The sequence below is a fragment of the Haliaeetus albicilla genome, chromosome 11 (genome assembly GCF_947461875.1).
Source record: "Haliaeetus albicilla chromosome 11, bHalAlb1.1, whole genome shotgun sequence".
Classification (NCBI taxonomy): domain Eukaryota; kingdom Metazoa; phylum Chordata; class Aves; order Accipitriformes; family Accipitridae; genus Haliaeetus; species Haliaeetus albicilla.
In genome coordinates, this window is record NC_091493.1 from 41,134,959 (window position 1) to 41,145,782 (window position 10,824).

A 10,824-nucleotide genomic window follows, 5' to 3' on the forward strand; every position below is an offset into this window, starting at 1 on the left:
GTTTTGAGATGTATTGGGAAGAGTCACAATTCTGAAGATGTTTGGTTTGATAATTAGGTGAGAATAATGAATATTTGACATACTATTTAGCATTATTAGCTATTAGGATGTTGTGTTATCAAGTCTTAAACGTCTAGTTTTCTGGCTTTAGTCTGGTTTCATGAAGACACAGAAACACAGTGTATCTGCCTGCCCAGCCCCAAACCAAGTAATTGTGTCAAATAATTCCCATTAAGTTACTAATTCCTACAGATGGTGTGAAAAGAGGCAGGTGGCTGAGGGAGACAGAGGTTCACCTGTGCTGGACAGGTTGCAGCGGGAAGTCAGCGATGCTAGCAGACACAAGAGAACACGCACAGAAAAGTGTAATGGACAACCTGGCTTCATTAATCGAGCTGCAGGTACTTATTTGCTCTTTTGGAGACACTGTCCAAATGTAATACAAGTGTAAGACAAATTTCATAGGTCAGACTGACTCCTGGGTGGAAAACCTTGCAGCAGCTAATCCCACTGCGTGCAGATTTGGGGTTCTTGGGGTGCTGGCCCGACAGCAGAGAGGGGACAGCCTGGCTGGGGGGAGATCAGGTCCGGGATGGCTCCAGACTGACAGTGCTGGAGAGGTTAACGTAGGGGTGGCTGCATGTACATGGGATGATGCTCTATATCTTCGACAAACCTCTCCTGTTTATAGGGTTCGGGTGTTACTGTGCTCCACTAAAATCAAAGAGAATTTTTCTGCTGAATCCAGGGGAGCAGGACTTCTCCTTGCCCCTCTCATCTGCTTCACAGTGGCACAAATGTGAGGGCTTCCTTCATACGCCTGTTGTGTCCAGCCTGTGAGGTCAGCCCCTAATCCCTGCGCAGAGGACCTGTGAGCGTGCCTCCAGTCCTGCACATCCCAAGCCCACCACATTTGCTGCAGGTATGCGGATGGTCTTCAGCGCATGTATGCGGTGGGGTTGGTATGCACAGTGGATGTGTCTGCACTTCTAGGTCATTAGAAGTCCCAGATAAACCTCCTGCAGGAAAGAAGAACATGTCCAAGTAACTAAGACCTGTAATGGCCTTACACAGATCTGTAGAGGCAGATGTAGGAGATTTTGTTCTGTCAATGACTTTTTCTAAAGACAGATTGCACCAATGGCCAATTTCCTTCTTGCTATAAACAAGAACACACCCTAGGGGTACAACAAATAGATTAAATGAGTGTCAGAATGGCTGTCAAGGAGATACCAGCATGCGTTAGCAATGCTGTGATGGTCATGAAGGTAAGAAAGAGGACTGTAAAATATTCACACTTATTCAAATCAAAGCAGGCTTTTCAACCCATGCTAATTGTACCAAGAGAGTGACTGTAGAATCCTAAAGGCTGTAAATTTATAATTTAACAGATTTCTGAGAGTGTTAATTGTAGCTGTGTTTCCTAAAAACTGCTGTGAAAAGGTCATCTAGGAAAGAGAACGATGTTTCAGTAAGATTAAGTATCTGCCTTCAACCCAGAGGACCCAGGGGTTCCTCATCAGGACGGAGATCAGGGATGACGTCTTGCCCTGAACTCTCGCCCTTGGGCTGCCTTTCCCCCAGGAGCAGCCCGAGTTACGGTCGGGGTGTCAGCCTGTGTTTGCTGCATTAGCTCCGCATTTATGGCTTGACTAGGTTCCCCGCCGCTTTGAAACCCTTCCTTTTTAAATGTCACATATTAATGCTGCAGCTGATCTCATATCTGTGACTTGGTGATCTATAATAAGAAACAATGCTTGTGAGCAGCCAGGTTCTTGACAGATTGTCACGTTTTCATTATTTTTATATCTTTCGGAGCTGTTTCGATGGTTTGTTTCCATTGCCCTTCAGAGCCTAATTAGTACAGAATAGGTGAACCAGGGGGATGCTTTTATTCCCTGCTATGTTGTATAATTATGATTTTCAAATTGTATGGAAGACTTGGCTGTGAATTTAGCAGCGGAGCACATGTTCTCCTAATGCAGGGGAAGGAACCATTGCAATACCTGCTTCTGAACGGATCTGGACAGGGATGGATGCTTGAGCAGGTGCCAACCTGCCTCCCCCAGCAGCCAAGGCAGGCACACTCAGCTCTGGCATTGCCTGTTGCTGCCATCAAAAGGCTCCATTTTCTGCAGATTAATTTTGAAAGTACAAAAAAATCCATTACTAACAACTTGACTAGGCTGAGTGGAGCTGAATGGCTTCTTTGTCTGCAGTTTTCACAGGAGTCCCCCAAATATGAAATTCCTGATCCCCAGCTGCCCCTGGAGACGCTCCCAGCTAAAGGCTTTATTTCCTCATGGCCTCTTCAGCCCTTCCAGCCGCAGCAGCAGATAGATTCATATGCTACATGAGCGATTCCAGCCATAGAATTACTGCTTGTATGTTACAAATAGAGATTTCTCTAAGGGTTAAGTGCTAATAAAGTTTTTAAAATCCACATTACTGCAAATATAGAAGACAATTATTTTAAATTCTTTAGCTGGAAAACAAATTGATGCTATTTATGTTTCCTGGGTATGTAACAAATAATGATATTATCTAGTATTTTATATATAACACAACATGTAAGTATATTTTATAGCTATGGTACCATATTTTCCAATACCATAATGACTGTCTTCTAATAGATTTGTCTTTTTAAAAAGCATTCTAACATCATTTACCAATTACATGAAAAGTATATGTAAATGTATTACAAATTCACTCATAAGCACCATTTACCCAAATGAAATACCCCCAATAATTAGAGGATGATACCAGCAATTAATGTAAACCAGGTTTCTAAAGGGCTAAACAACTAGTTTTCAGTGCAGAATCAGCCATTATTCTCAAAACAATGCATGATTAAAATAGGTAAATTTAACCTGTTCTGGTGGGAGTACAAGAACCAAGGCCATGCTGTCACGTGCTGCTTTTAGGATGGTATAGGAGTCATCAAATAGTTTTAATTATAAACCTACTAATTCTCTGTTACACACTGTTTCAAAATCCAACATGAAAAGAAAACTCTATAGACCTCTTCTATGCACATATATATGTATATGTGTGCGTGTAAAATGAATAGCATCCAGTTTATTTCCAAAAGTTTTTCACAGATATATCCTTTGTAATGGAAGGAAACAGCTTTTTAAAACCCTGCTACTAAGCATCAAAGGATCAACGCTATTTTGTCCTGTAGCAGAAGTAGTTTATAGCGTATCTGTGTCAGATTTCCTCCTATTTCCATTAAAGAAAGATGGGTAGGCCTAATTGCACTGTGAGAGCCCCTGGCATTCTGCACTTATACTTCATGACTGTGATGCTGATGCCAGAAACCCAGCTTTGCCCCACATGTGGGTCTGTTATGGCATAAAATTGTGAAGAAAAGTGAACAGAAATGGTTAAAAATGAGACGTACTGGTTGTTACCCTTGTTAGTCACAATCTCAGCTGAGCGCCAGTGATGGGAGGTGAAGGGTGGGGGCTCTGCGCTCCAATCTAGGTCAGGGCTTGGCGCAGGCAGCTCGCATTAGAGAGGCGATGCCTGAAATCCCCAACCCGCCCTGACGCAGCGTGGCTCCAGGCTCGCCCCAATCCTGTGAAGATGCTGAAAAGCTTCAGGGGGACCCAGGGCCCCAGGAACAGCGTTTCAGATTCCAATCCGATAAATATTTATGAATTGGAAAGCTTTTATGCTCATGAATAGTTCTTTTGCGTAGCATATGTTCACAAGGTTTATCAACAGAAATTGGTAACGTCGAGTAACTTTCCTTCAGTTAGTATATTTCACTATATTAAGGGGGGGAAAACCCAGAATTTTCCAAGTCAGTATGGTCAGGAACAAAATACACCATAAACATATTCACTGGGATATCTTCCAAAAATTGCTCTTAATACTTAAATGCCAAAATCAAAATAAAAATTAAGAATTTAGTAACAAATGAAGTGGACAGTAAAAAGATCATTAATTGCTGATTTTTTAGGTTCTTGGAGCTGGTGACTGATAGTCGTGCCACAGAAGCCATTTGAACGTGGCCTTGAATGCAGTCAATCCTGCTCCCTGGTATTTATTGCTGGGCTGGCAGCTGGCAGGGTGAGCAAACGGCTGGGGAAAGACAGGGCAGGGACTGAGGGAGCCTGGGGCTCCCAGGGTGTAGCAGCAGGCGAGCGGGGCTGGTTGTAGCAGGTGAGCGGGGCTGGTTGCAGCAGGTGAGGATCGGTCTCGCTCTTTGCACCTCAGGAGTCAGGCAGCATCATGTCCAGCTTTCTGCTGAGGGGATACCATGAGTGCTGGGTGCTCACAGCCACTGCTGCGCTCACAGGTGAATGCTGTGGGCAAAAGGTACAATGAAGTTTTTATAGCCACCTAGCTTTGCCCACAGCACGCACTTAAAATTTTATTTTAGCTTTAGGCAGGATGATGTTCCTGTAGAAGCTTCTGAATTTTTGCAGAGACTCATTTTCAATCAGTAGAGAATTAAACTAGGGAAATTGCATGAGCCTTCTTCAACCACTCACCTGGCTTGCACAGTCAGATATTAGCAAAAAAGGTCTTAAAAAATAAGGTGCACTTTTTCTAAGCTGTAGTTGCAGCTGTAATTTGTGTAAGCATTGAAAGATCCATAACTATTATTAGCCTGATCTTTAGCTACTGTAAATCACTGTAACTTCATTGCAACTAGCAGAGTTTTCTCTTTCTCCCCAGAAAAAAAATTTTAAAAAAACAAACAAACAAACAGAAAACCCAAAAAAAAGGGGGAAAAGAAAAGAGAGGGGTTGTCCCCTCTTCCTCACCAGGGACCTGCCCCGTCATCTTCCCCAACATACAAAGTTCACCATTCTGTGGAACTTATTTGAATTAAATGGCCACTTTTTTTTTCTTGTTTGAAATCATTAAATAAAGCCCCTCAATATTTCATTCTGTTCATGATTTCTTATCTTCCTGTTTTCTATGACCTCCTCCCTCTCATGCAGTAGTTACCAATGGGTTATCTGCATTTATAAGGACAGGGGCTGAATATGCCATAAATTTACTCATATTACTTTGTTCTTAGTGAGACTGCATGTGGATCTAGTGGGAAAGGAAAGGGAAAACAAAGAGGAAGCCAAGCCTAGCCCATTTTTTCTTAACACGGAAATGAAATTCCACCTTTGTATTCTCAGCATGGATGATAACTGGGAAGACAGGAGAGCATTCGCATTCACAGGTACGAGTGACAAAGCTTGTGGTTTCCCAGGTGAGGGTGGGATCCAGCCCCAAGGCCTGCAGCGTTTGTGCGAGGGCCCTCTGGAACTGTGGTTTCCCATAGTGTATGATAACGGTCCCAGGAGACAGATTTATTGGCCCACCTACATCTTGCAGAGGGCAGCTGGGTTCCAGGCATGTTCAAGTTTCGCAGACCATCAAGAGCCTCAGGCTTGTACCTGCGGGCTTTTGGTCGGGAGAGAGGGGTGGTCTGCTTTAGAAACACCTCCAGCATCTCTTGCCCTCCCTGCAGTGCCCAGGGTGCCCGAAGGACCAGCCAGCAATGCCACTGCGCAGCACTAGGCTGGGACCAGCACCAGTACGAGCCCAGGCTCACAAAAAGTGTTCAGCTGACGGGTGCTGGGGACTGAAGCCACCAGCTCAGGTTCGTTCTTCTAATTTCTGGCAATTCGGCCCTAAGCAGAATGCCTCCAGGCTAGAAAGGACTATTTTAGTCCCCAAATTCACTGCGTCTTTGGCCTTTTCAGCGAGACAGCCACCGAGGTTATCGGCTGTGACACTGGGCACACCACGAAGCACACCTCCTGGTGACATTCACTGCACATTGTAAGGGTGCTCAAGCAAATATTATTTCACATTTTCAGCCCATTTGAACTTGCACCCGTGTTTCAACTGATTATCAACTCTGCTTAATGTAAGCAGAGTGATATATCATAAAGTATTAACTCTAGTGAGTTGAATTACTGCCTATGTGGTTTAGTTACCTTTTTGTTATTCCCTGAACATTTCTCCTATTTTCCCCAGCAACTGTGAGAGATGCACGTCCAGTGCTAACGGTGTCTGCCTCTCTCAGCCATATGGTCGCTTGTGCTGCTAACGCGCGGGTCAGTGTTGGCTGCAAGGGCAGATGGTCCATCTGCTGAGCGTCACTGGGGATGGTCTCATCCATAACCGCCAGCCTCCTCACTTCCTACCAGGGCCATACAACAGGCAAGAGCATGCGAAATGGGATTTACAGCTCAGGGTGGTGTGTTTAAACAAACTCCCAGCAAATCCCCTTAGTACCATTTATAAAGAAAGAAACATATATATATCTATCTATATCTATCTTTATGTATATATCTCTTTCCATTGCAGCCTTGGTAAGAGGCTGTGCGTAATAATAACAGGCTAACAAAGGCAATCATTCCTTCTCCATATGAAATTTTATCCATAATCTTTGACAAATTGCATTTCTGGATTGCTGTATTTTAGTGAAGCTGCAGTTTTTCACAAGCAGTGAAGGCTCAGGTGCACAAATATTAGAGATCCCTCCATTACCATTTTTGAGATGCTTCTTTTGTCCCATTTTTACAGATTTCTGAAAAAAAATCCCTTTGGCAGGAGATTGCATGGTGAGAGAATGATAACTGTGTTCCTTTTAAAATAAGCAAACGTCAGCCCTCCAGACAGTGCCCCAGACAGCGTTTAAGTGACATTTGAAATGGCAGTGGACATGATCTTCAGTGAGTGCACAGCACCGTTATTTGCCTTCATGTAAACTCGTTGTGACTTCCTTACCCTGCCCTGGCGCTGCCTACCTGGTTGCTCTTTGGAGGGACATACTTGTGCATAAAACAAAGTGGCATCTTTAAAATTCAGTCTTATTTACTCTTGATTTCTCTAAGTTCCGTGTCTTGTTAGGAATTGCTTATTAAAATTCTTGAGGTTTTCTTTTCCACATGCGAGCAGGGTAGCCCCTGTCTCGAGGCTGCCGGGGAAGGGCTCACTGTGGAGGGGAGGAAGAGCCACCCAACCTGCGGGACCTGCAGGCTGGGCAGCCGGGCGGGCTGGGAAGGGTTAATTGATTCCCCACACAGTGCAAGAAGGCTGTGCTGGGCAGGGAGGGTTCAGTGTTCCTATCCGTGAGGTTTGGGAGGAGGAGGGATGGGGAATGGGGGCTTCTTTTCCTGTCTGCTCACCGGCTGAACTATTCTGCTTTGCCCTAGAAATTGCCCTTCTGTCTGACACTGGTCTCATAGCTAAATGCAAAAACCGATGAAGAATGGTCCAAGAACAGAGCAGACAAAGGGATGGACCAGCTCGAAGGCAGCCACCCTTCCCACCCGAGGGCCTGATGTCCTTTTGTGCTATCTCTCCTCTCGCTTGAGGAGGTGGTATTTGGCTCTGCGGGTTATTAACTTGTCCTCTCCTTTCTCTGCCCATTACACTGACATAAAACTATCGGTAGGGATCAACTCTCTCTGAAGTAGCTTATACTGCTGCGTTGTCGCTTTGATGTCCCCCGTGCCTGGCAGTAGAATTTAGCATCTATCGCTATCCTGGCGACATACGGGGATGTATATCCATACGGGACGGCCGCTGAATCCTGGGTTTGGAAATGGAGGGGGGGAATCGTTTCTGCTTGGAGGGCATGTTCTGCCACCGAGTTAGGCAGCCTTCTCTCTTTACCAGCTCTTTGCCAGCTCAGAAATTTAGCTAGACTTGTCTTAGCCTTTCTTTCCTTTAGTTTCTGACAGGAGAATAATCTGTACCCCTCCTTGTAAATAATAGTTATCAAACAAATCATCTGATTGCTATTTACTGACTTTAATGCAGAGTGGCAGTGTCTCAGCATGTTGCAGGTCGCTGCTCATGCACTCACTCTCTTTCAGGGTCCCAATCCACAGCACTTCCTACGTCCTGGGAATTCCCTTGCAGCAGTGGGATGCTCCGAAGGGGAAGGATGCTGTGGGAGGTGGTGTTCAGGAAAGGTGGCCTCAGAAGCTGCGCGAAGCTAGATGGCGCAAATTTTAAATGCATCATTCATCATTATCATCATTATGTCCTGAGTGTTAACTGAAAACTATCAAGCTTAAGAAAAATGAATAATATAATGTATGGTACAGCCTAGAGAAAATAGTACATTTAACATTCAATAAATTATCTTTCTTTTTTTTTTTCAGAGAAAAACCAGCAGTTGGATAAGCCTACTCCAACTGTAGACTTAATTGAGAGCTACTTAACACAATCTAGCAAACCTCATGAAATAGAAATGTTGTAGTGCTTGGGACTAAAAATTGCGTGTTGGAGAGAAGCCTGGTTGTACTTAATCCTTATATTTATTTTATTCTGTAGGTACCTGCACCGCTTCCAAAACTTGTGTTGAGTTTATAAAGCTATGAAGAAAATCCCTTGATACTGAAATTCTAAAAACTCTCCAGATACTTGTACGTCAATCATCTGTTTTAAACCGGACAGTGTAAACAGCAAAGGGAGCTGAACTACAAAAATGTAAGAAAACAGATTGTTCAGAAAAGCGTTATATTTGTACTGAAGTAATATGACATTTTAAATCAAAGGTTATGGATTTTGATATCAGCATATGATTATATTATACAAGTAATTTTAACAAATTCCAATCCTACCAGACAGAAATACCAATAGTGGGGTTACATTGATGAGCTACATTTTTACTTTAGCATTTCATGCTTAAAACACGTGTCCATTCTGAGTTCTACTTAAATACTTAAAGTCTTAAAATATTTTGTTTAGTTGGAAGAACTGCAAATAACAGTTGAGGTAACTGTCTGCAGTCTAAGGCATTACTGAACTCTCGCTGGAAATCTGCAGGAACGTGCTGTGCTGGCATCTCTGAAACGCCTTAAGGGAAAGGCCTGAAGGTGCAGCCCTGCCGTCCCGGGGGAGCACGGGAGTCGGGGAGCTGCTGGGGTGTGGATGTGCGCGGTACCCGGTGCACTGCTGGGGACTGGGAACGGTGACGACGAGTGCGTTCGGAAGTGGCTTGGATCCATTTCATCGCTGTTTACTCAGGCCGTGCTTTTGCACGTGGTGTGTATGTGTCTGGAATTTCAGTTCCATTTCCCATTAATTAGACTTTCTTAATCATGTTTTTTTTAATTGAAAAGCTAACTGTACAGGACAGGTACACGTGTAAATAAGGGATTATGCTTATGTACATGTTAATATTTATATGTAAAAAGATATGTACATAGGAAAGAAAAAAATGGCTCCAAGAATGTTTTCAAAACTGTTTTTCTTACAAATGCACAGACAGGAAAGTTACATTAATGTGCTCCTTAATTTCAGCATAAGGGTCTCCACTCAATTTTCAGTCACTTTGCATTTGATCCCACTGGCGTTTTGTACAATGAGTTTGTACGATGAGTCCTTGACTGTGGCATGGAGCCGTTCTGGAGACAGTGCCACCCTTCATCTGTGAGACGAGCTGTGTCAGATCTCATTTGCTGTCTTCTCACCTCTGGGTCGTGCGCATCTTTTAAAAACACAGTCTCAAAGCCACAGGACCGTGGCAGGGGTGGGCATCACCCTGATCTGGGGCTTTTTCCTGCAGCCCCTCCGTCCCTCAGTGCAGGTGTAACACAGCAGCGGAAAGGTGGGGTTTGCAGCCCGGGGAGGTACCCCAGCCGTTCTCAGGCTGGCGAGCGCCGGCTCCTCGGGCCAGCAGCCCTAAGTGAGGGGCTGCCAACCACTCCAGTTTCTTACCCGTAAGCATCTTTTATAAATTCTCCAGATGTCCTTCAAATAACGACACGACAGGGGCCAGATAAACCAAGTGCATCACGAGGTGCGTTACAGATGCGGCACGATCGCTACGTTTCGCCTGCGAGAAATGTTAGCTCTGTGTGTGTGTCGGCACGTTAGCTCAGACAGGCAGAGTTTCTGAAGGAGCGCCGAAGCGGTCAGGACGCTCCCTGCCCGCGTCCCGCAGCCGAGGTACGGGCCGGCTGCCGCCTGCGCAGAGCAACACGTCTAAACTGAAATCCATTGGAACTGCAGCTTGCCTTGTCGACAGCCGTGCGTTGCGTGTTTCAGGCCTGTACTTCTTGCTTAAGCTGTTGGAGGACTGTGGCTATTCTTTAAAGTATTCTGCTTTAGTAATATCTGTAGCCTTCAGTGTATCCTCGAGTGCCTTACACAGCTTGGGAACAAAACTTCTGACCGTGAAGAGAAAATGGCCCCGGGGGTCCCCCTGGGGGGACCGAGGCCAGCTCCCTTTGCACCCCGAATGCCGCCACCACCTCGCGACGGGCAGCGGGCGTTAGCACAGAAATGGATTTAGTTTAGACTCAGGAAATCGTATTGTGAATATGTGTATCAAACCCTGTACTTACGTATTGTACATTTTATAAAAAGGAACTATTGTAAACTTATGCAAAACGTAAACCAGAGAAAATGTTTTTTCCCAATGGCCAGTGTGCCGTGACTTGTGCGCTCTACTATAACCCTGACGACTGTACCCTAAATACGTAATGTTTGGTTCAGTGCTGAAACAGTAATTGACAGGCCTAAAATAGGGCTGGATTGATCAATTACAGAATTTTACACATATTTTTGTATTGTGATTCATATGATATATATCGAGAGACTTTCTATTCATTTGTAAAATACATAAATTATTGTAAGCTTTTAATAAAAAGATCTGTTTTAAACCTTCGAATGCGGTAAATTGTTTTGCTTCTTTTCCCCGGTTGCAGGAAGGAAGCCTTCGCTCGGTTACAGTAACTTTGCTGACGCTTCTTTTACAACGCGGTAACTTCTTGACCGTTTTTAACTTCCACCTGAAAAACCGATCCCCTACGTTCTTGCAAACCCACAGCGGGGTCGCTTACC

At 44.5% G+C, this 10,824-nt stretch overlaps 1 protein-coding gene across 18 annotated transcripts in view; it reads left to right on the forward strand.

Annotated features, from left to right (window-relative positions):
* JAKMIP3 (Janus kinase and microtubule interacting protein 3) overlaps positions 1–10,651 on the forward strand; it is a 90,942-nt gene extending 80,291 nt beyond the window's left edge. For 14 of the 18 annotated variants that reach the window (XM_069797282.1, XM_069797266.1, XM_069797281.1 and 11 more), the window contains 2 exons: positions 5,039–5,614; positions 8,308–10,651. The gene's annotated coding sequence lies outside the window, so the exon portion shown is untranslated. The remainder of the gene's footprint in view (positions 1–5,038; positions 5,615–8,307) is intronic. The other 4 variants (XM_069797273.1, XM_069797274.1, XM_069797270.1 and 1 more) reach the window with 4 other exon arrangements.
* The last annotated feature ends 173 nt before the right edge of the window (positions 10,652–10,824 follow it).